The 25,334-nt window shown below is 44.8% G+C and overlaps 1 protein-coding gene across 1 annotated transcript in view; it reads right to left on the bottom strand.

Moving 5' to 3' along the window:
* Positions 1 to 24,762, bottom strand: part of LOC309720238 (spectrin beta chain, non-erythrocytic 1) — a 101,698-nt gene extending 76,936 nt beyond the window's left edge. Inside the window, exon 1 of the mRNA XM_082556939.1 lies at positions 24,629 to 24,762. The gene's annotated coding sequence lies outside the window, so the exon portion shown is untranslated. The remainder of the gene's footprint in view (positions 1 to 24,628) is intronic.
* Positions 24,763 to 25,334: the final 572 nt, after the last annotated feature.

Here is a 25,334-nt window from a genome sequence, read left to right as displayed (position 1 = left end):
GCGCTTCAGTCGTCTCTGCCCGTTTGTTCTCCGTGAGAACCAATCGTCTGCAGCTTCACACCGACCTCGGCTAAACACAGCTAAAAAACAGTCCAATCAGAAAGCCGGAGAGGTGAAAAACCGCACGCAGCCAACCTAGCCGAGCTCCCCTCGCCAGCCAGCCAGACAACGCGGCCGCTCGCCATCAATAAGTCATGCGGTCACATTTGCTCACTCGAGCGAGTTGTTTTGTTCAGAGCAGAGATTCAAGTGAGACAGAGAGAGCAGGAATTTCAGAAAACAAGTCAAAGGACAGAGTAGAGACACGCCGATAGAACTTCATTAAAATGATAAAAAATGGACTTATTAGTGAGCTCCAGAATCAGACTGGAACTGTGACCAAGGCAAAAATGAGCCGTCACTTTAGACCTGTGAGCTCTTAATCTAAAAAAAAAAAATAAAAAAAAAATGTTTTAACGTTCATTAGTAAAAATTCCAAAAATAACATTTAACAGTAGAACCACCAGGGGGAGCCATTCTGACACTGTCCTGCAACAAAGAAGTTTCCTGGAGGTCAGATGTTAATTTTTCCTTTGATTAAAATTAAGATTTGACTAAACAGATATTTAAGACTCAGTTTTATTAATTTTACAAATCCTGTTACACCAGCCTTCATGTTTAAATGTGTGTAAACAGTGTTGCTAGGCAACTCAGCATGCTGCCATTGTGGGGTCCAAATGACGTCCACATCACATCTGGGTATAAATGATCATTATTTGTATTTCCCCTTTTATTCTCACTCCAAAAATTAATCAAATGATTAAAAAAATATATATTTTAGGAAAAGTCAGAAGGTTTAATTTAACAGAATTATGTGATTTATAAAAAGGGGTCAAAACGAGCCTCTTCAAACACACAGGGTCAAAGTTACCACCACAGACTGTAGGTAAAAGATGGAGGGAGCCACGCTGACGTCAAGCCCTCGTTAGCTACGCCCACTTCCAGTGACATCATCAAGGACAGAAAAAAAATGTTCAGGAGTTTGAAGGTTTTTTGGTTTTTTGGAGTCGCCCCCTGCTGGATATTAAAGACAATGCAGGTGTAAGAAGCTTCAAGCCAAAGATTTCCAGACGATAAGGTTGTTTTCACATCTTTGTCTTTAACGCCAACACCATGGAAGAGTAAAAACACGAGAGCGCGTTGTGGATTTTAAGCAGGATACTCTGACAGGAGAGGAGACGTGAATCCCGGGGCAGACGTAGGAACATCTGGAAAGTTTAAAAGATTTCACAGGATCTAAATAAGTTGTTTGGATCGTAACGATGTGGAATATTATTGCTGTTTAACCAAAAGTGTACATGTGAGGGTTTCCCACGCTGATCAGAAGACAGAGATAAGAAGCACGTCTGAGGGACATCCTTCACTTGGATTCATGGTTTCTGCTTTTAATCTCGGCTGCACAGGTAAACATGTTTATAGTGTTTGTGCACTTTTTACACTTAAAGGGAAATGAGGGGTCATTTCTATATACTCAGGTTATTTTGCAGATGTTTTACTGAAACCAACAAAAGGTGCTCGCCGTCTTAAAGACGGTCTCTCACAGCAGCTGGAATCAGAAAGCCTTCAAAGGTCTCACATTGGTTTCCTTACATGACTGAAACAAGCTGACAGGCTTCAGCTCATCCACTAAACTGGTTAAAGGTCCGTTAATTGGCCTGTGTTTACTCCATTACACTCATAATTGATGAGTCAGCGTAGAGAACATCAGTCAGTTAATGGATTCAGTCATTATATCACTTTACAGCTTAGCACGAGGACGTCCATCTACACATTCATAAATGATTAGAACTGTACTGTTCTTCCTTCATCGAGGAAGAGGAGGAAGAGGAGGCGGCGTTCTCACTGCACGTGTGCAGGTTTGTAAAATGCATCGAGTTCTTTATTGCTGATGACGTGAGAGCAGAGCTGCCTTCAGTACATTTCAAATCTATATTTGATAACTTCACAATGGATTAACATCTGTCCATGTGTGGGTGCTGCACACACACACACTCCTATTATTTAAGTCCACCATTTACTGCTACATGCACACAATCAATATCTGATCCAGCAGCTCAGGAGGCACTTAGTTAGCATTCATGAACACACACGCCATGTGCTCTTAACTATGCAGCTGCCAGAGCAGCTATTAATTATCAATGAGCATCCTGAGTGCTGTGTGTGTGTGTGTGTGTGTGTGTGTGTGTGTGTGTGTGTGTGTGTCCCATCAATAACACGCTGCATCCTCTGCTCACCCAGGAAGTGTAGATGGTAGCATTTCGATCACGCACTGACATGATGCCAGGCGGCCATGTTTTTAAATTAATTCCCCCATTTCTATGCACCAGTTCCTCGACCGACCAGCGGAGGCAGCAGTGAGTCAGTCCCCATAGACTCGCATGTTAAAACTTGACAGCAGAAACAAACATGTTTACAGGCTGATACACAAACTGTTCTGAGGTCTGACACCTGTAGGGGGGGGGACTCACCTGTTTAAACTATATTGAGGCTTAAAGTTTGCATTTTTAGGGGCGTGGCCTCTGTATGATGCATTCGGACAGGAGCACATAAAACTGACTTTGAGGCTTCAAACCAAGCGATGCCACAGAAGTCCTCACTGCCAGCACGCGCACAAACACGCACACACAAAGCTGATGGCAGCTGATAAGAATCCAGTGATGACTTCCACTGGTGTCTCTCAACACTGCAGCCTTTTTGATGGAGTTCAGGCTCAGAGAGAAACAATCCTCAGCCAGTGACAGACGGCTCAGTGGGAGGGGGGTAAAAAGGATAAAAGGACGAGAGACAGAAGCAAATGTTGCGTAACAGATGTAGTTTTCCACCAGCAGCTTTCACGTGATTGCTCCCTGCGAGCCTTCATTTAATGAGGCCGTGCAGATTTTACCTTCACACAGGAAGCATGTGTGAGCGACAGGCCGTGCAGGCGCACAGCAGCGCTGCAAATCTGCAGCTTTTCACGTGTTTGTTTGTTTTGTTTCCACCATTTTTATCTTAGCAAGTTCAGGAGAGATCCACATGGAGCAAACGCTGCTGAAAAACTGTTACAACTGCCAACCAGACGACGGCGTTTTCTCCTCACACCGTGCACGGTAACGTCACCGCACATCTTTAAGATTAGATTTTTCTTAATCAGGTAAAATGTTAACGATGTAGTGATGTCATGCCCAGGCACATCTGAGAGCGAGAGCAGCCTCTGATTGAGCATTTTTAAAAGTCGTCAGGCTCCAAAAACAAAACAACAAAACAAAAAACACAATAAAATACAGAGATTTAATATTTCTGTTCAAGTATTAGCTTCACTGTCCGAGCGCCACTAAACACGGAAACAATCTGAAGAGCCTCAAACTGGCTGATCCGAGTTCAGCGTACGGCCGATGAAGTCCCGCCACAGGCCTCCGGGCTGTCAGAGCGTGAGCGTTTCCAGCTGACGGCCAGAGCGCTGAAAGGCTTTTACATAAACACGTCGGCCTGAGCTCGGCGCCCACACAGAGGACGCCGTTACTGAGAGAGTGCGAACCCGGAGACGACGCGAGGAGGCGAGGGAGTGAGCGAGCACGTCGATGTGAAACACACGGCGCTGTTTTTATTCATGTTTCTGACGTTTTACAGATTTGTTCAGGCTGCTGCTCAGCCGAGGGTCGAACATTCAGCACAGGAGGTCACGAGCTCATCGGGAAACTGACAGCGAACCGTAAGAATGAGTCACAGTCATGTGACACGTTTGGAGACCCTTAAAGCCCACCACAGAACCAAGCACAGCTTATCTTTATACTTTTACCAGCTGTTGGGGGCATTTCAAGTCACTATGCATCAATGCAACTGTTACATCCCAAATTATAATATTATGTATGCATTAAGTCCCTAGGAACTAGAGAGACTGCAAAAAAAAAAAAAAAGAAGAAAAAAAAAGAATCAAAATTGTTTTGTGGGGGTTTGTTTGTTTGTAAAAAACATTTCTACTTACAGAAATTTCAGAAAAACTTCAAAAATTTCAAAGCTAAATGCAAAAACATTGCACAAAATAGTTTCCAACCACAGGAAATTTGGAGTGTCTTTATAGGTTTAATTTTTATAAACTTCAGGAAAAATTAAAAAAAAATATTATTGTGCAAAATCCCCCCCCCCCAAAAAAATAAAATAAATAAATGTAAATAAACGATTTCTAACATTGAAATTTAAGCTCTAAGCCTCCCAAGTTTCCCATGACGTCACTTCTGGTTGTGGCAGCTAACGGTGGACACGTGATGATCCGTTTTTGTTGTTGCACTCGCTCTTTAGTGATTTTCGCACAAAGCCAAATGTGGATGGAAACCACGACCTGGGACAAGCTGAATGCACGTGATGTAAGTACAACGCCTCGAGCTTCACAAATCTGAGCCTTAAAAGGGTCAAACACAGCTTTGGATCCTAAATTAACAAAATCGTGTCTTTTTATGTTTTTCTGAATATTAATAACAACGTATGTTTTCTCCGTTTTCCACTTTGTTGTCTCACTACAAAAAATAAAGTTTGTGTTTTTTTCCTCATACATTTACTTCATAATTTTTTCCCCACTTTTCACGATCATATATTTACAATTTTTTAAGTTTGAATTTTAAAATTCAATCTCTGATTATTATTGTTACTTGTTTCACCTTCAGTGGCAACAACGTGATGTTGTATATTTCTAAATAAAATTTGAGAAATCTACATTTTTCTACAACAAACAAACGAACATGGGGGAGGGTTCCTTACAGCTCTTTGAAGGTTGGGGGTTTTGAGGTAATTTGTGTGAACATTAACTTTGGTGCTGTTTCACGTCATGTGAGGAAGAATCCCGAGTATGTGCTTTTACTCTAAATACACCGATAAGGATGCTGATTACAGAGGCAGCAGCTAACGATGCTTCAGCTCATCCACACGGGGCTGAGCTCCGGCTCAAACCTCATCCTGTCGTCTTTCATTTCCCGAATCACCGGAGATTTATTCTCCCAAATCCTGGATCAAACCAGGACGTGACAGGAAAAAATAAAATCGTCCGTACACAACAGAAAGTTTTCACTTAAACATGGCCCCTCCTCCTCCTCCTCCTCTCCACCCCTTCCCAGTCCAAACTCTCCCACTGCCTTCCTGCCATTATGCAACTGAAGCCTGCAGCCAAAAACAGCCTCCCAGCCTGCACTCCTCCTCCTGTTCAAACAAACAGCCCGTCCTCCTCCTCCCTCTGCTCCGGCAGACGGGTGGAGGACGCAGATGAACAAGACTGAAACCCCGTCGTCGCTGTCGGCGTCCCGCTGGGCGTTATATGTGCAGGAAATGCATATGAACAAACTTTCAAGGTTTTACACGGAGATCCAGGAGATCTTAATCTGGAAACACACACACACACACACACACACACACACACACACATCTAAGAAGAAATGTGGAGATGACAGCTAAGGTCATGCAGGGTTCAGCGTGTTCCGGTTGTGAGGACGTGAGGTGTTGGATGGATCTCCTCCTGTGAGCCTCGTCCGATTTATTTACTAAGCTGGAACTTCAAACGTGGTCATTTGTCAGAGCGTGGCTCTCTGATTGTTGTTACACTAACGACTGAAGTGGAAAAGATTTATCTGAAACCATCGTGACACAAACCTGCTGCCGTCCTACAGAACAGTTCATCCGATTAATCTGCCAGCTGCTTCGCTTTAACTTTTTTGAAGTTTATAGAAACCCTAACTTAAGACCTAAAGAGAGTTCTGAATATCATTACCACGATGTAACACAGCGCCATGTGCTGATGAAATCAGGCTGCTACGATCCCAATCAGCATTATGGTCGTGGTACAAATGGAGCTGGGATCGAGCCTCGGGAGCGAACCCCCGCACGCTGACAGATGTAGAGACTACATGCAACTTTGACGCTAGCTAGCGTGACGCCTCGATAACGGAAATCAAAGGGTTAATCACAGTTAGGACAAAGGTGGTTTGGGTTTGAGAATCAGCATCACTTTACTTGGAACATTTTTAATGTCAAACACTGAGTAAACCCGCCCCGGTCACAGCTCGTACACCGCCGGGTTCAGCAGTCAGACCTTTGAACAAACTCATTGTGCTTCTGCATCTCCTCAGTGCATCAAGATATTCATATTCCAAATCTGGGATGAAAAAAAACGAGCTTCCATGTTGAACTAACAGTCTAACGTTAATGTTCGAGAGACGTTAGAATAAAGCACGTTTTTTTCATACCTGTGGCAGGGGTGTCTCCGTTTTCAGAACTTTTCTGTTGCGGTCAGTTATTTTGATGAAAATTAACACGACCGTGCAGTTTTTCCAAAACTGGAAAAATAAAGATATATGAACTAAACTGAGGATGGCAGGGAGTTCGTTTAGAAAAGGGTGTAGCTGCAAGCCAAAGTGTGGTCGAATAACTGCTCAGATACATCGTTTTATTCACTGATGGAAGTGAAATTAAAATGCGATTGTTTTGGCTAGTCCTGCTAGCTTGACGGCTAAGTTACAGAAAAAACCTGCAGAGCAGAAACGTCTGAAAATGTGCACATCAAGAGTTTTAAAATCAGAGTTTGAGGCGGACACCCTCAACCGGCCGCCCCTCCCTGAGCCTAGATCTGCTGGAGGTTTCTTCCTGTTAAAAGGGAGTTTTTCCTTCCCGCCGTCACCAGCTGCTCACCCATAGATGGTCGCCTGATTGTTGGGATTCTGTGTATTATTGTAAAGTCTTTACTTTAGACCGCTTTGAGGTGACTATTGTTGCGATTTGGTGCCATTCAAATAAAACTGACTTGAATTGACAGGTTTTCATATTTTCATATTCGAGTTTCAGACAAAGCGAGGACGTGAGCTTTGTCAAACAGAACCTTCCACACATACTGTAAAGGCCGAAGCTCGAGCAGCCAAATGGCTCCAGGATAAATGTGATATCCTCAGATAAACAGCACAATTATTCCCTCATATCCATTTCTGAATGAGCGCTGTGTCTGAGCGGGCAGACAGACGGCCCAATTGTCGAACCAGACGCCTGGGAACATGGGACGGTGACAACAACACATTGAGGGAGCCGGGGTCGAGTCATTTTAATGAAGTTGAGCTCTAATTTGCCCGAGCCGAGTAACAGACAGAGGAAGGAAGGAAGAAAGAGGCTTGTTCTCCCTCTCATTATTGTGATTTTTCCACTGTGAATCCATGACCTTCAGACAGAAAGGGACAAATTACCGAGATGACATGAACTTTCCATGAACCAGACGGACTAGGAAAAACAAGGACAGGTCTGGGATTCTAGCTGTTTAACCCACTCCTGTAATCAAAGACCGATGAACTACAAGAGGAAAATTTGGAAGAACTTTGACTTGCAGTAATCGAGTCTTTTCCGACTGTTCGGACAGATGTCCCATTACCATGTGTGCACGTCTAAGTTGGGGCAAAAGGAAGAACTACACCTGAATATTTAAATATTTGGATATTCAGTTGTCCGTTTTTGGATCCAGATATTACTCCGAGGCCATGGTTCTCAGCTGGAAAAGGCTTGATTGCCCACTTCGAATTGGAAATGAGTTGCTGCCACAAGTACAGGACATTAAAGATCTCTGGGTAGAACCATGGATGCTGCATTGGTGTGTTGCTGTAAGGAAAGCTCTGAGCTTGCAGGCAAAACTTTCAATCTATGCTCCTATCATCAGTTATGAGCATCTGTTAGAGTCAGGAGTGACCCTTCAAGCGTCTGCTCTGAACTGAGTGGTTTCAGGTGTGCTTATAGGACAAAACGGCTGAGTTTACATCAGGAGTCAGAGAGGGTGACGTCTGCATGTGCAGCTGCGCTTAGAAACCCGTCATTAAAGCACATTAATGTTTACTGAGGCGTCAAAAGTCGTCATTAAAGCTACAGGAGAGCAAAGAGTTCGTCTCAGTCATGAGTTTGGCCTCCAACAATTATGACAAAAAAAGAAAACAATCAGGGGAAATTTTCCTTTTTTGTAGCAGATTTTGCGACAGAGCTGCTTTTTCTCGTGTTATTAATCAAGCGCTCCCAAATCAGGCCTTTGTCAGACTTTTGCTCCTCCCAGGAAAGAGGAAAGTCTGCCTGCTTTTTACAGCTGGTGCGGTAGTCTGGATGTTATCCAGCGCCTTTCTACTCGAGCACTCGAAGCCTTTTACACATCGCGTCTCATTCACCCATCCATACGAGCCTTTCTATGTCTAAACACATTCGCACTCTAACATATCAGGAACCACTCAGGGTTCGGCATCTTAACCAAGGATGTCTTGGCGTGCAGATTGGAGTAGCCAAACAAATAAATGATCGTCGAGGCAACGAGACGCTGCAGTGGGCAGTTCGGCCTTTTTCAAAGATGGAAGTCCAACCAGAGCCACTCACAGACCGCTCGCTCCACACATCGTTCCACAGTCGCAGACACGGCGACACGCACAGCTCTGCGTCGGGCAATCGCGCCACCCCGTGGGTCCCACGATCGGCTTTCGCTCGTAAACGACAGCTGGATGTCTGCTCTCCATCACTCGCCTTGAGGCCATCACGCAGAGCTTCGACCCAGGCCTCATCTTAATTTATATTTCTGCCACAGACACCAGCTCAGTTAAATGATCGGGATGAAAATACTAAATACCAAAATGATCAATATTTCTGCTGTAACCCAGCAGACACGTTGGGCCATGGTTATGTAACTTCTATAACTGAGACCCTTCATTCAGACCTTTCACTGAACATCACCCGGAGCAGATTTCTAATCTATGATAAAGGACTTTTGGGTAAAAGAGGCTGGATGATGCATAAATGTCATTATAGCCAAATTTTACCCACAAATCTGAATGAAAATAACTGGATTCACACAGAAATGCTGGCGAGGACGTCGGGACGCGAGAAAACACGCTCCGAGTAACAGATGAAGGGAGAGGAATTATCATCTCAGCGGGATTTACGCTCACTAATATCCACAGGAAACCAGTCGGAATAGTTCGGATCAGCGAGTGGGTGTTTGTGGGCGGCAGCTCTGAACACATCTCCACATCTACAGTGAGGAGAAAGACTGGGATGAAGAGGATGAGGGTGGGCTTAATGGCAGCTCCACTGGGAGCAGATAAGCAGAGTAAAAAGGAGGTTATCATTAGGGGGGAGCGCTATCTGAGCGTCACAGCAGAGTGACGATGAGCAGAGCAAATGAGGACACGAGAGTCCGACTGAGCCGGAGCAGGTCACCCTCAGACCGCCTCGGACCAGTTTACCCCCCTCTGATGTCCACGAATCGTCCAGGGCGCCTCAACATTAGAAACCAGAAGCGGAACGACATGATTTAAAGGTCAGAAAGTGAGATGCAACCTCGGAGGAGGGAGAATATGAAGCGTGTTAGAGAGGGAGAGAAGAGAGAGGGAAGGAATGCGAGGAGGAAGGAAAGAAAGGAGGGATCAGACGGGAGGAACGAAGCACTCGAGATACACAGCCGAGGTTAAGAGGAGTCTTCAGAAGTCCTTCTGATCTGTCCATCTCTGAGGAGGAGCAGGAGGAGGAGCGTTCACTGCTCTGATTCCTCCTGCACAGAGAGGAGACGTCACGGGATTGGTTTACTGGATTTCAAAACAAAAATAAGACGTTGGGCTTAAAGAGACGATCAGCTGCTGTGTTCTGTCAGGTCAAACTCGTGCCGACACTCTCACAGCGTCGCCTGTGAATGCTTTTAATACGTTTCCTGACAAATCAGTCGTATCTTTAAATTCCACCTTTGAAATCACATCTTGCCCTCATGCGGCCCGCGCCTCGTCCAGTGACAGCAGTGTCTGTTCAGCAGGGCCTGATGGTGGAGGCTGATGTTCTCTCAAACACATGAAAACATTAAGTAAACAACCCTAAAATGAGTCTGCTAATGTACCCTGACAGCATGCCCAAACAAATTCTTCGTGCAGTCACTTTAACGTTTTCTCAAATGGGGAAAATGAACGTAAAAGAAAAAAAGCCTTGGGTGCCCAAAAATAGAGCGCACTAAAACGGGACTAAAAGCATATTTTGTCCATTAAAGCGCTTTGATACGATCAGGTTCACATTCAGCCACTGCAGCAGGGTGGGGGTTCAGTCTCTGGAGATCTATGGAGAACTGGCTGTTCCCAAACTCTCTGATACAAGCAGGGCGGATCACAGGAGGAGGGGGCGGGGCCTCTGCGTGAGCGCCACGGAGGAGAGAATGAACCAAACAGGGGTGAAGCTAGGAAGAAAGCCCAAAAGACCTTCATCTTCCCCCTCTCTCCACCCATCCTTTGCAGTGACGCCCAGAGCTCACACCCACTCTGCAAACCACATGACCCACACGTCCAGATGTGTTTCATACACTCCAAACACTCACACTCACACCCTTCAGGTGACCGTTAACTCAAACTGCAGGCAGACAAAACTGAGGCGGGAGAATATTTTCTGCCCCGTTTTGCTGCAATCTTGTCAAACGTGCACATTTAAACAGCTGTAATGATGCTTGTGGTTACAAAAACACTTCCAGTCCCACAGAGGTCCGTGTGAACACGGCCTCCAGCCGTTTCAGCTCAAACTGAACCCGTCAGGACGATTATCCAGGAAATGCTCATCAGCTTACTGTGACTAAAGCACCGGGGCCAGTATTAATTGTTTAATCTTAAAAAATGGCTCATTTGGACTTTCACTGGAAGCTCCACCCACACCCAGCCAGGTGTTTTACCTGAGCACAGATTATTTGTGCCCAGCCAGATGTTGAGTTTGTTTAAAAGACAGCTGCAACAAAAGTTTCATTAAATCAAAAACACTTTCATTAACAAAGCCTCGGAGTTACTGAGTTAATATTTTCATATTAAATGATCTTCCAGCTCCATCCGTGAGCCCACAGCTGACAACAACCAGACGTTATCACGCAGCGTTAGCGGCTTCAGCGGTTACTGTCCTGGCGTGATGCGAGTCTGGGAAAAGAAAAAGCTGCTTTCTGGTGAAAAACTGAACACCTAGAAATAATTTCTGCTACAACACTTCAGCAGCTTCGGTCCAAAAATATCACAGAGCGCAGAAACCTTCACACAGGAAGACGCCATCGCCGCACGCAAACGCTCGGCTCTTCACAGTCCAGACTGGAGGGTCGGCTGTGTTGTCATGGCGATACATCCCATCATATCTCCCAGGCCGGCTGCCAGACTCTCTCTCTCTCTCTCTCCCCAACCCACAGTCCTGCCCGGCACATGTTGCAGTGCATTGTGGGATGTCAGATCTAATCTCACTTCTTAGGATGATGTGTGTGTGTGTGTGTGTGTGTGTGTGTGTGTGTGTGTGTGTGTGTGTGTGTGTGTTACTCATGTTGTGGGGACCTGCATTTCCAGGGTACAATGTGGGAACTTGACTTCCTTTTTCCATAAGTCATTGAATTCCAGGATGAAGAACTGGTTCAAGGTCAGGTGAAGGTTAGTTTCAGGAAATAAATGCAAGGGCAAAGTCCTCTGAAGTGATGAAAACGTGCGCGTCCCGATGATCCGACTCTTCAACGTGGGATCGCATTCCTCAACACTGCAGGTCAGCACTGACCGCCCACCTGTCGCTATGACTCACCTGTCTGCCTGACTGCAACTATGAGAAAGCTCCATGCAGCAACATGGAGGAAGCAGAGAGAGGAATGCAGTCATTATTTAAGGGAAACATTCAGAGCTGCGCAGTCTGTGTGAACATCCTGACGAATGTGCATTCAGTCAAGGACGCATAAACCCTCCCCCTCCCTGTCCAAGGTCATCCAAATCATTTTGTGTGACGCCAAGTGTGTCAGTGGGTATTTGTGGGTAAGGAATACGCTGGTGTAAAGCTCCTTAATATCTGTGAGCGCGCGCGACTGGCAGCTGTGTGCTGAAGCAGACAGCTCGCTACTAAAAACACTCTGCATCAAGGGCGAAGATTTGGCATGGACGGAAGGGACGTGTCCCCAACAATAATTTGATCTATTCGAGTAAAGAAAATCAAACCAGATAGAAAGAAAGAAAAAAAAAAACAAAAACGATCTGTCAGCGTCTCATTCACCCAGCGGTGCATCCTGGGTGAATGATGCACCGCTTCCTTCCTTCCGTTTCTAATTTTGATTGAAACTGTCAGAGAAAACGGAGCCTCGAGCAGCCAGGACATTAGTTTACAGAAGCTGTACCACGTCCAGGAGAGACTGGACAGTATAGATGGAAAACAAACATGGCAGCAGTTTATCTCAGTCAGCAAGAGGAGCAGGCATGTGTTCGGCTCCTTCACATAGTGGACATTGAGTTGTTGTGTCCATGTCTGTTGCTGTAACAGTAGTTCATGTTCAGAATAAAAGATCCCAGCTCACTGATCTGATCGGGGCAATAGTGCCTGAGATGTTACATAATGTTGCTGAGAGATCTTTTACTCTGTGGTGATCTTAGACGAGTAGTTTATGGACAAAACCCAGCAGGTCATTCAGTGTTCCCTTAGTGCCAAAGTATAACAGATGTTGGTGTAGTATAACTGAAGTAATGTTAAGTCCTTAAAGTCATATTCTTTTATTGTCATGACTGTATTTGAAGCTGTTTTTATTTTTGTATGATACCTGATTTATATGGAATATGGCTGAAGTAAACTAAAGCCTAAAATACTCAGTCATTTGTTTAATAGTAATTTAACATTTTATAATTCACATATAAAACTATGAATTGTAATTTTAAATGGTTTAAAAGCAGGTAGAATAGCATATTTCTCCTTTTATCAAGACTTTAGCTCTGCTTTCAATACGATACTCCCGGACAGACTAATAGTTAAACTGCTAGAAATCGGACTTCCTTCCACCACCTGCCGCTGGATCAGAGACTTCCTCTCAGACCGTGTACAGAGAGTTAGAGTGGGGCCTCATCTTTCCTCAGCCCTCAGCCTCAACACTGGCTCTCCACAAGGCTGTGTACTGAGTCCCCTACTGTACACTCTGTACACACATGACTGTGTTAGTTCCCACCCAGACAACACAGTCATCAAGTTTGCAGATGATACCACCGTGGTGGGGCTCATCTCAGGGGGAGATGAGACTGCATACAGAGCTGAAGTTCAGAGGCTGTCAGATTGGTGTGCAGACAACAACCTGGACCTCAATACCACCAAAACAAAAGAACTGGTAGTTGACTTCAGAAGGAGGAAGTCCGAGCTGCAGCCTGTCAGCATTAACGGGGAGTGCATGGAAAGGGTCTCCAGTTTCAAGTTCCTGGGTGTGCACATAGACACAGACCTCCAATGGAGCTCTAACACCTCTGCGGTCTTAAAGAAGGCCCAACAGCGTCTCCACTTTCTGAGAATCCTCAGAAAAATGGACCTGAAGAAGGAGCTGCTGACCGTCTTCTACTGCTGCTCCATTGAAAGTGTGCTGACATATTGCATCGGTGTGTGGTTCTCCAGCTGCACCACAGCACACAGAAAGGCACTCCAGAGGGTCATCAACATGGCCCAAAAAAAAAAAATCATTGGACATCCTCTTCCCTCCCTGAAGGACCTGTACAGCACTCGCTGTCTCAAGAGGGCACGCAGCATCCTACAGGACTGCACACACCCAGGACACCGGGTGTTTAAGCTGCTGCCGTCTGGCAGGAGGTTCAGGCTGCTGAGGTCCCGAACAAATAGACTCAAGGACAGCTTTTACAACAGGGCAATAGCCCTGATCAATGTAAACAGCTGACCTGACTGGATACCTCCCTGGACTTTTTTTTTTTTTTTAAGGGGGGAGGTAACAATGTTTAAAACAATAATAATATTTATATTTATAACAAGGTGCAATAATAATTAATGTGCAATAATAACAGTGTGCAATACACATACACTTATTCTTCTTTTTTATACTAAGTTAATATACTGTGTTGTGTTGTTTGTTGCGTTGTGATGTGTCATATCGTGTCGTGTTGTGTTATATGTAGTGCCGACGTAGGATAGTTCTCCAATTTCATTGTACTACTGTACTATGTATGACTGTGCAATGACAATAAAGAGTTATCTTATCTTAAGAAGCAAAGACAAAAAGGAAAAAAGAAAGAAACAGGGCTCCGTGGTTGGATCATCCGTCCCCACCAACGACAAAACCAAATCTACGCCCTTGCTCTGCATACATCCTTAAACTAGTGGGGCCCAAGCTTTTTTTTTGCTAGGCCCCCTTTTGTTGTACAAGGAGAATCAATCATCACACACGTCCATACACCTCGGCACTTGTGCAGGTGAAACTAAAGGGCAGATTTGCTTCACCATATTTTCTAGTCTTTGGCTTAGAATGACGGTGGTTTGGAAACATATTCAGCGATGCTTCGTCTCCTGCTTTGCGTTTCTGTGGCCGCCCCGTCAAAAACCTGTCCATGATGCTAGCAGTGTCCAAGCGCTCTTTTTTAAATTCTTTTCTCTTTTCATACCGCCCCCCTGCAATGGGCCCCTCGGAATATTATGGGCGTGGCCTCTTTGTCAGGGGGTGACATAATATGGTTAGACTAAAATCTAAACATCATGTTTGTAGAATTATTATTTCATTATTTTGTGTAAAAATATTTGAAACTACAAAAACTACAAATAGCTAAAATATCACAAAACAGTTACTTTGTAACTAATAACTGACCTGTTACCAACAAACTGCAGTAAAACATGCAAACTTCCATTCTGCTCTCCACGTAGCATCGACACAACCCTCTCCAGCTGTGTCTATGCTACGCCGCTATTACCCCGCCCACTTTGGTCCAGCTTAAATTGTTTTTCTGAGGTTTGTTTTATTGAGTTTCAACGTTTCTAAAAATGTGACACGCTGAGACATCTGTGTGTTTTCAACAGAATTAATGTCGTCACATTTTCTGGCCTCGGCGTGGCCAGAAGTCAGTCTCTCTCTCACTCACACACACACACACACACACACACACACCCACCCACCCACCCACCCACCCCATCAGGATGGACAATTCCTGGAAACTGAGATCAAATCTACTCGCTTGCCTTTTTTTCCTCCCTCTGATGTTGCTATGGCAATAAAAAGGCTTACATCAGTGACCTACACCCTTCTCATCACCCGGGTGGAGCTGTAACACAAGCCCTGATGATGTCATGCATTACATTACGTGTGTGTGTGGTTAATGTGCATGTGAGATTTTATTTCAGTAACATGTCTGTGCTTTAGTTGGTGTACAAAGAGATTCCATGGAAAACAATTAGTATGAAAAAAGTGGAATTTGAGTCATAAAAACATTTTATTATGTGTGAGATGAGCTTTTACTTTGAAAAGTGTGAGAGGAGACATTAATCAAGCAGCTTCGCTGCAGCTGAGTGTTTTAAAAGCTTTAGATGGTACGTTTCCTCGGCCTTCGAAGTCTGTGGCGAATCTCAGCCCATCACAGTGGCTGAGGTTACAGAAAGCTCCTCAGAGCTAGCACAGAAACAACGCCTCAGCTTTCTTTCACTCCTGTGTAGACGGAACTAACACGAGTAAATTAACCAGCCGCAGTTTAACAGATGATTCGTGTTGGGAGTGCTGGGGGCGGCTCCACAGTGGTTTACTCGCTCGCCCAGCGTGTGGAACTGCAGATCTGATGTGCCGTTCGGTCACAGGCTGGGGAGCGAAGGATAAAGTGCAAGTTCACGCAGATCACATGACAGCAGAGAGTCTGCAGAGCTTCAGCCCGGAGGAAGGTGGCGTTCCACTTTCGCCTAATCGCTCATTTCCTGTCGGCGTCTGCAGGCCGACCCCGCCCTCGTAGCGCTGCCTCAGGGTGTGCGCACGATGCATTCACAGCGTTTATATTTACACACACCCACAAAAAAGACATTTACACACCACTCAAACTCATTTCCCATGATGCCGAGCAACTTAGACTCCATCCACCACCAAGAACATCCCGGGATTTGAACCGGCAACTTCAACAAACCTCAGAGACACACACACACACACACACACTCTGCAGATGTCAGGTTAGTGTGCAGCCTGAAAACATCTGGAGGCCTTACAGTGAACATTTCATTTAATAGGAATGTGTGTGTGTGTGTGTGTGTGTGTGTGTGTGTGTGTGTGTGTGTGTGTGTGTGTGAGAGAGAGAGGAACGCCTTTGGCTACATGGAAATCAAATTAAATGGAGTCCTGCTGAAGGTCAGTGCAAAATGCATGAGTGTGTGTGTGTGTGTGGGGTATTTCCTCTCAAACTGTTACATGGAACACACACACACACACACACACACACACACAATGAATGGTCATGACGTTAATCACAGCCTCTCAAACACTAACCTGTTGTATTCTGCTACGTCTACGGTGGCCCTGAAAGCTCAAACACAGCAGCTACACAAAAGCAGGAGGTGGTTTCAGAGTCTTCCTCATTACACCAACTTTGAGCAGCTCTTCCTCATGTTTTAGCTCCAGAGAGGAAGATGAAGGGCACTGAGCTGCTCCTCCTCTTCCTCTCCGAGGTGCATTTAAGTGGAATAAATGGGAAAAGCCTCCATTTAACATGAAAGGAAAACCAACAATGAATAAAAAGCTCAACTTTTATCTGCAGCGAAGACAAAAACAGCTCATCTGTGACTCTGTTACTAAAACTAAATTAGCCTTAAATTTTCTCACTAAGGAATGAAAACGATCCTTTAAACTTGAAAGCGTCAGTGCTTTGACTTATTGTTTGACTATTATGACCAATAATTAACGTGGTGAGATCTTTCCCTCTCCTGTGCTGGGCCAAGTCACTCGCTTGCATTAATTCACACCCATGTGAGCCATGAAAACGACGTCTCAAAGCGACGCTGCAGGTTAACGGACTAAGCTAGTGCTCAGCAGTGCTCTGATTGGACGAGCTGAGCAGATTTCCCCTCTGTCGCTCGCTCAGCCGTGCTGAGGTTTTGTACGAGCTCTGCAACTCTGACACTGTCGGGGCTGAAAACCCGTTCGTAGCCACTTTTTCTTCTTCGTTGGTCTCTGCAGACAGCGCAGCTGGCGTCAGTCCTTTAACCTGCTCTCTGCTGCTCGCCTCCTCACCTTTCCGCCGTCTCATCAGACGCCTGTGAAACCAATTAGCCGGCAGAGAAACTGCAGCGTGACAGATCAGAGCAGAAACTCAAAATCAGATGTTTTACGTTTACGCACTTTTATTTTTCCGTCTCCTCGTCTATCAGGAATAAACTGACGAGCTTTTTGGAAGCACAGAAATGGAAAATATTGCTGCTGCACATCAGCGCAGGCTCTTCATAAACGCTCCTCTCCACATATTTTATTCATGAGATCTCAGCTTGTGCGTTTTTCCTTTTTAATCTTGGATGGAAATTTACTTCGACATTTATGAGCCGAGCAGCTTTGGCTTCTGTCACCTTTTAAAAACTTCATTTCAGATCCCAACAAATCCCGGAGCCTCGGGAGGAAGTGAAGGACCAACCGAACCGAGATTAGAAGAAGGCAGAGACGCTTTAATCCAAACATCTTTCATCACACCGAGTTTCATGTGTGTTTGACCCCCGCTGGGGTCAGACTGCTCCATGTAAGCCCCCCCACCCCCACAAGTAAAATCCGTATATGAATATGGAATCACAGCTTTGATGCTCGGGTTCGATCACACTCGAGCGTCGCACTGAAACTAAAGCTCGGGTCTGTCTGCTTTACAGATGCTCTTATATAAACGTCTGTTTTCAGTTAATGATTTTTGCATCTGTCATGTGAAGATAAAGAATCTGGTTATTGTGAGGACTTCCTGTTCCTGCTCTCAGGATTCACATGGCAACAGTTTAAAACCTGAGGTTTTAAATCGAAACATTTCTCTACGCAGACGTCACTTTAGTAAGACGTCACTTTCAAAGCGTTACATTAACCGTAGACGTTGCATGTAGATTACTATCAGTAATCTTTAAACAATAAACTAAAAGCTATGAAAGACTTTAAAATGTTTACAACACGTAAAGATTTTATAAAGACTTTAAACTTAAGAACAAGATTTTACTTAAAAAGAAATTTAAAATACTTTTTTTTAAAATACAATCATTATTTTAAAAACTAAAAGCTTTAATTATAAAATAAAGTTTCTGTAAATTCTTAAAAGTTTAATGTGCATTTAAAAGTTGCACTTTAGTAAAAGTTTTCCAAAAATTCTACAAGCTCGGTTTAAAGAGATTTCCTTAGACGACATCGTTTTAAAATTGGATTTAAAAGACTTTGTAGACTTTCTAGTAGACTTTTAATTACCCGCTTTACTTAGTGTTAAACTGCACATAATCTTAAAAAGATGTTTTACATTCAATAGAAAATTCAAGAGCTTTCAGTTTATGTTAAACATTATAAAACCTGAATTTTAAGAACTTTTACTCAACACGTTCATTTGAAAAACTTTAAAATCTCTACTTTACATTGACTAAAAGATTTGAAACTTTAAAGCTGCACACAAACATTTTATTTTCAACGCTTTATGCTCTTAAATCAAAACTGGAATTATTCAGTTTTTTTGTTTTTATAAACACATTTAAATACATTAAAGTATTTCACATTGAATAAATCTTTCTCTAAGTTTGCATTAATGAGACGTTCTAATAAACCCACAGTCCTCACTTTACATCAACTAAACGCTTTGATTTTTTTTTAATGCAAACAGCTTCACCTGACTTCTGTGTTGCAGCTCCACCTCCACCTGCTCCGTGTCTGCAGGTGAGACTGCGCCCGTGTGCAGCACAGCGAACGCTCCGAAGCGTCCGACTAAATTAAACCAGACTTTTAGACCCAAGCTTTAAAATCTGCAGCGTCGTGGTGAAGGTGAGCGCCGCTCTCACAGACTTTCTATACTTAGTTGAAGCTTCGCCGCTGGGAAACAGACCCTCCTCCTCCTCCTCCCTCTGTCCAACTGCTCCACTTCCTATCTGCGGGACACTTTCCAGAACATTCCTGCGTCCCTCCTCGTTCTCCTCTGCTTTCAGTTTTTACAGCTGGTATGTTTAATTCCTGTCCTCCTTCATCATCATCACCTACTCCCATCCCCACTGCCAATCACGTCACTTCATTTTAACTCGGTCCACTTTATTTTAGTAATCTGATTACTTGTTCTCGCCTTGTTTCCTGCTGAGGTCACGCAGCATTAGCTTTAACTATGAACACAAACACGGTGTGTCGCGTTTGACGCCGCTCGCCTCACCACCTCCTGTTCTCCTCCCCCTCGTTCTCCTCCCTCAGGACCACCTCCCTCCTGGTTTTCATGCAGCTCCCTCCTCTCCCACGCATCCTTCCTCACAGCATCAAAATCGAGTTTTCTCCACACCCATCTGAAACTCTATCAGCTTCAAGTTTAAGCCTCAGAGTCGTGAATCTCTGACACTGCACTGCTTCAGTGAAGAAGGTGCAGTTTAAGCTCTTAAGGAGAAGCAGAAAAATGCAAGGTAAGAAGGAAGGATAAGAAGGAAAGGATGCATACAGGTAAGTGTGGTGAAGACAGAGAGGAAGGATGACTGGCCTCGTTTCCTAAAATAAAGCTCACCTCTTTGCTCTTAAAGGAACCTAGTTTCATCGATACTCCTGCTGCTCTGCACTACAGCAGATCAGCTGAGCATTAAAGGATGTGGGCAGATTTATGATGCATGGATCTGCACCAACCAAAGAGCAGATTTGAACTCTAAGCTTTGGACAGCATGTCACTGCTGATGTTTGGCGCTGTAATGCAGAACAGGAAGGAGGCCTCTGCGTTTCCTCGTTACATCCAAACCAGCAAATCAACCTTATGACCAATCCCAGAAACACGTCGACATTTAAAAAGACGCCGTGCGTGCCGTTTCCACGTTTCCCATAAACGCACCTCCTTCATCTCGTCACGCGCTTCCTCGCCATCTTTGGAATGAAACATCCTGCGATGGAGGTCGTTACTTCTTTTTAAAGGGCCAACGACTTTGGCAAAATTCAGACCAAACATCAGCCAGATTTCATATTTCCTGAATACAAAGAGTTGATATTTCTGAGCTTTTTACAGAGAAACACATCCTGAATTCAATGAATCGGACTTTTCTGATATTATGAATGTCTCTGGGAGGAAACGAGTGACACGGCATAAAATATTCAACAAACTGAAATCGTCTGAACAGCAGGAGACGATCAAACATGCTGCAAATAATCTGCCATAAACACGATTCCTAATGATCCCCGTCTGTAAACATTCACCCACTCAGGACCAAAATCCTGACCAAACACCTCGTTCTCCTGCATTTATGCTTCAGATTCAGATCACATGACCGCAGGCTCCTCCTCCTTCATCTGGCGACAATGAAGTCAGAGCGGCGTCCCTCTGTCCTCGCTATGCAAACAACCCGACGTCTGAGACGCACTCTGTCAACTCCATTCTGCACTAACGAAGACAGAAACACTCGGATCTGTTTACAGGAAGGAGCTCGGAGAAGAAACGACAGCAGGAGGGACGGAGGCCACAAAACGTGACGATTCAGACCAAAGGCGGTCTGAGGCGGACGCGTTCGACCGCACGAATAACAGCGGCTTAAGTGAAGTTATCAAAAGTGCACATTAAGAAGTGAGAAATGCTTTTGTGGACAGTTTCCTATGAGTTTATGGTTCAATGTGAATCCAACAGACGTTTACTTTATAAAGTCTGATCCAAATCTAAAGGCATGTTTAAAGCCATCGTGTACTCCAGTCTCAGCTGCTGGTTCATGATGATGAACACAAAGTTTTCCACATTTAACCAGAACGTCTACGTCAGCATCATCATGCACGGGTTCAAAACCCTGAGACGATCACAGGTCAGCAAGTCGAGGAAACGGGAAAATGTTTGAATACAAAAACCAGACCTCAAACTAAAAGCTCCAGGATTGGAAACGGTTTCGTTTCCTTTGCTTAAACATGAAAAGAGGTTTTTGTTTGGTGAGCAGAGACAACAGGAGGACGCACAGACCGCTCGGGCTCACATCGGCGCTCTGACACAACGGCAAAGACAAACAGGAAGTGCTGTGCATTCAAAGACAAAGTCAACACAAACCTGCTGAACTCACCACCGGTGCCTCCATTCATGAATACGACTGAGCCAAACATTTAAAGGAAGTTCTGCTGACGCCACCTCGTAGCGTTTTCGCTTCGCCTGTTATGCAGTCGTGCTCCTACAACGCAGCGAGCTGAAGACACAACTGTTTAATATTGATGGAGCTGGAAGCGTGGGACTCGGACGCTGCAGCAGAGCTGATGACTTACAGCTCGGATCCCCCCGCCGCGTGACGCCGAAACCCACATCATCACCGCCGCCCACACTGCCTCAGAGGCATCAGCGGAGGAGCCAAAACGCACCCAGAAGCATCGTCGGATCTCCATCAGGAGCATCGATCCACTGAAAGTGTCCCTGCAGACCGTTAAAACATCCAAACGGATCGAACCAAGAAACAAACCAAGCGAGGACTTCCCCTCGTTACCAGCTTCACTTCATTTAAAGGTCTCAGAGCCACCTGAGCTCTGACCACGAGGACGCGGCAGAACCTGCTTTCACCACCACTTTCTTTCTATCCCATGTAGGGCTGCCACAAACGACTATTTTGATAGTCGACTAATCAGATCATCATCCATTGGACGTAAAAGTACAGCTTATTGCACCAGCAGCATCTGCTCTTATATAACTATCATTAGCTTACAGCTTTAAGTGTTTAAGGTCTGTGCTAACTAACAATAAAGACAAGATGATAGTTTGTTTCGGTGAAGTTTAATAAACTCCTTGCTATCTAAAATATAACAGGACACTGGAGTAAATTCTCCAGCATCTCACACTTCTGATAATCAGCTGTCTGCTTGACGTTTATTCAGCTGTGTAAAAACTATAACTTTAATCTCAGACAAACTGATTTACTCAGGAACAAATACAATACTAAAAAAAAGCCAAACAATAACATTGTTAAGTTATCTAAGTGACTCATATATCATGTTTAACCTGAGTAGTGAAAGACGGCGGTGGGTTTGAAAACGATTTGCCGGGAGTCCGGTGTTCTCACGGCTCTAGTTAGCCTAGCCCCCGGCTAGCTATCGAGCTAGTGGGTAACAGACGTCTCCGAAAACGTCGGAGCGCTTTTGAAAATATGTGGTGTCCTGATAAACTGAGCAGATATTTGAGCTTTACACAGCTACATTCTCACCTGAAAATATGTTAAACGTTTATTTTGTGACCCAGAAAGAATAATAAGAGTAACATTAAAACTAACTAGCTGCCGCCATTGTTGGAAACTGAGCTGGGCTGCGCTATGAATTCTGGGACACAGCTTCTTCTTCTTCGGGGTTTAACGGCAGCTGGCATCCTTGTACATGCAGTGCTGCCATCTTCTGTTTCAGTCCGTTATTACACTCTTAAATCCTGCTACTTATTCCTGCGTCTTTTGGGATCTTACAAAGCTTCAAACGACGCGTCGACTATTAAATCAGTCGACGATTTTGATAGTCGACTAATCGTGGCAGCCCTATTCCCATCACCTTTTACCTTTTTCGCTCACACAAAGCGCACGATCAGCTGTGGGGCTGTGTCTGAGCTGAGGGTGGTGTCTGGGTCGAGCACACAGGCAGAACAGAAGCATCACAAAAACTGGCTAAAAATGAGAGATTCTTAATATCCAGAAACAAATTCAGTCACTTAAAAGTTAAAAATCAGGGATCGGCTTGTTTATTCGCTCACTTATGAGGCTTTTAGTTGGAAACCAGCCAGGCGGCCCAAACTAGACCGGCCCAGCAGGGTACACCAACCTTAGACCGGCGGATTTTTATCATATACGCAGAAACATTTCTCAAACTTCACAATGGGCAAAATTTCCATAACGAAAAAAGCAAAATTACAAAAATTTAGTTCACATTAAAAGTCTGTTTAACTGTTCCCATCACAGCTGAACTCTGCTTGTCTTCATGTCCTGTTCATATCAAACATGACCAAAGTCCCTAATAATGAGCTGAGCCTGCTTAAGCTCTCAGTTTCACCGTTTTTTTGGGGTTTTTTTCCCCCCCATTCTTGGATCTGTGTGACATCACAGAGACAGGATATGCCTAATATGGCTCTCCCAGACAAAGAAGCCCCACCTCCTCTGCTGTTCAAATCAAGAGGCAGCCAATCAGGAGAGTTTGTGTAAAGTGAAAAATCAGTGCTAAAATGGCTTTAAGTGTAAGATAAAGTAGGATTATTCTGAACTGACACTCATGCAAAGCTGGTCTAACACAATATAAAACATGGAGAGAATACTCTGGTGAATCGTCTTTATAAAAAGTACATTTACTATAAACTTGTCAGATTTTTAAGTGGTTTAAATGTTACATTTTGATCATAGGCGGTCCTCCAGGATCCCCACACCCCCCGTGGTATTTTAAAGGGAGTAAAATAAAACTGGTCATCCTCAGTGGAAGTCATCCAAACATCTATCAGTTTCCTTTTGCTTATCCAGAGCCGGGTCACAAGCCCAGCAGGGCGTTCCAGAGGAAGGTTTTCCAGCTGAGGAAGGGATCTGGGAAATGTTGGCACTAGAACTGACTGGAGGAAATCACGTCAGTGTGAAATATGCTTTTCCTCGAGCATCGGTTAACTGTGAGGATTACGATCTTACTTACACGCCAGAAAGGAAAACTCTGGCTGCGTGATTCAACATTTTTTTTAGTTCATGTTTGAATCTTTTAAAAGATTTTAGGGTTGGAGATTAACTTTTTACTGCCAACACGGCGGCGTCCTTGAGCCTCCCAGTGGGAACAAAGTATGAAAAGCAATAATTTTTATCCCTGAAACAGCAGATTTAGGCTGAAAAGGTGCAAATCTCCATCTCTGGTTTCACTGCAGCTCTTTGTTAAAGCAGCAGCAGCCTGACAACTGCTCCACACCTCACTGTGATATTATAAAGGCTCCGGTCAACAAGTTGCCAAATGTTTCCCAGTTGCTGCATCAGAGAAATGAGGAGATAGGTGGGGGAGGATGAAGATAAGGGTGAGGAGAAGCAGGGGAGGAGGAGGAGAAAGCAGGGTGAGGAGAAGCAGTGAGGACAGATCAGGGAACGAAAAGATTAGGAGGAGAGAAAGCAGCACTCGGCCTGTATCTGATTACATAATTGCTTCAAACAGGGTCTGCGCAAACAGCAGCAGTCCACGCAGAAACACCTCCACGTCCCCGAACTTCATTTAAGCCCGCAACGTTAGAAACACGTCACACTCCTGCACAGAAACAGCAGAAATATCTGCAGACATCTGAATTATTAAGACGCAACGATGAGCTGTGAGGGGAGAGCAGCGGCGCTGGGCGGGACAGAGGGACGGAGTACAGAGAAGGTCACTCCAGAGAAGCTGTGGGAACGTCCTGCTGTTTGTTTGCTCTGAGGTCGACCACGCCTGCACCACCATCACCACCATCATCATCATCCATCAGGAGAGCGGGGACAAACAAACCCTCCATCAGCTCCGACTGAGCCGTGAGAGCTGCAGACTTTCACCAAAACAACAACCACCTCCTCCTCCACCAGCAGCAGCAGCAGCAGCTCCTGCGCACCATGCACAAGTTCAACGCCACGATGGAGAACATGGCGGGGGGAGGGGGGCGCACAGACACACGGGGAGAAGACGTCGCTGCCCGGCTCGTCTTTGCACCAACAGCCCGCAGCTGTGGAGGTTAACCCGAGAGAGGCAGACCGGGGCTGCACTCACCTGGAGACCGACGGAAGCGCAGTGGAGTCCCGCTCGGAGCGAAGGACGGACGGGCTGCTGAGAGCTCGGAGCACGAAGAGCGCAGAAGCACAGTCCTGAAATCCACCAATCCTCCTCCTCCTCCTCTTCCTCCTCCCCCCGCCCTCCGCTTCAGCCCGGCCGGGACTGCAGCGCACGGTGCGCTCGGTTCAAACACCGGGACACCCCGCCGGGGCACTGACCCTGCTTTATGACGATTATTATAACGTCATCCGCAGCAGTCTCATAAATATTACTAAGCAAACTAAAGTAATTACACTGACAGATCCCCACCGCCTACACTCACTGTGTTCATGTACGATCAAATCAAACCGCACAGCGCTTTATACTGTACGGTAACCCCCGAAAACCACACTCGGCCCTGTGAGCAGGCACTTGGCGATAGTGGGAAGAAAAAACTCTCTTTTAACAGGAAGAAACCTCCGACAGAAGCAGGCTCAGGGAGGGGCGAGACAAATTTAATAACACATTTTCTGTCTGTTTATTCTGCCATGTTGAATTTGAGATTGACTTTACTGGATAATTTTAATATTGCTTCCTTTTGCATCTATTTTATTTGAGCTTTGTTTTTAATTTAAGATATATATTAAGTATTAAGTAAGATAGAAAACAATTTTTAAAAGCCAGGTAAATATATGGTTCAAAAAGCTTTTCTTGAATGTTCAGA

This window comes from Aulonocara stuartgranti (assembly GCF_965226115.1).
Source record: "Aulonocara stuartgranti genome assembly, chromosome: 13".
Classification (NCBI taxonomy): Eukaryota; Metazoa; Chordata; class Actinopteri; order Cichliformes; family Cichlidae; genus Aulonocara; species Aulonocara stuartgranti.
The sequence above is the reverse complement of the archived record's forward strand: the minus strand, read 5'-3'. Positions and strand labels throughout refer to the sequence as shown.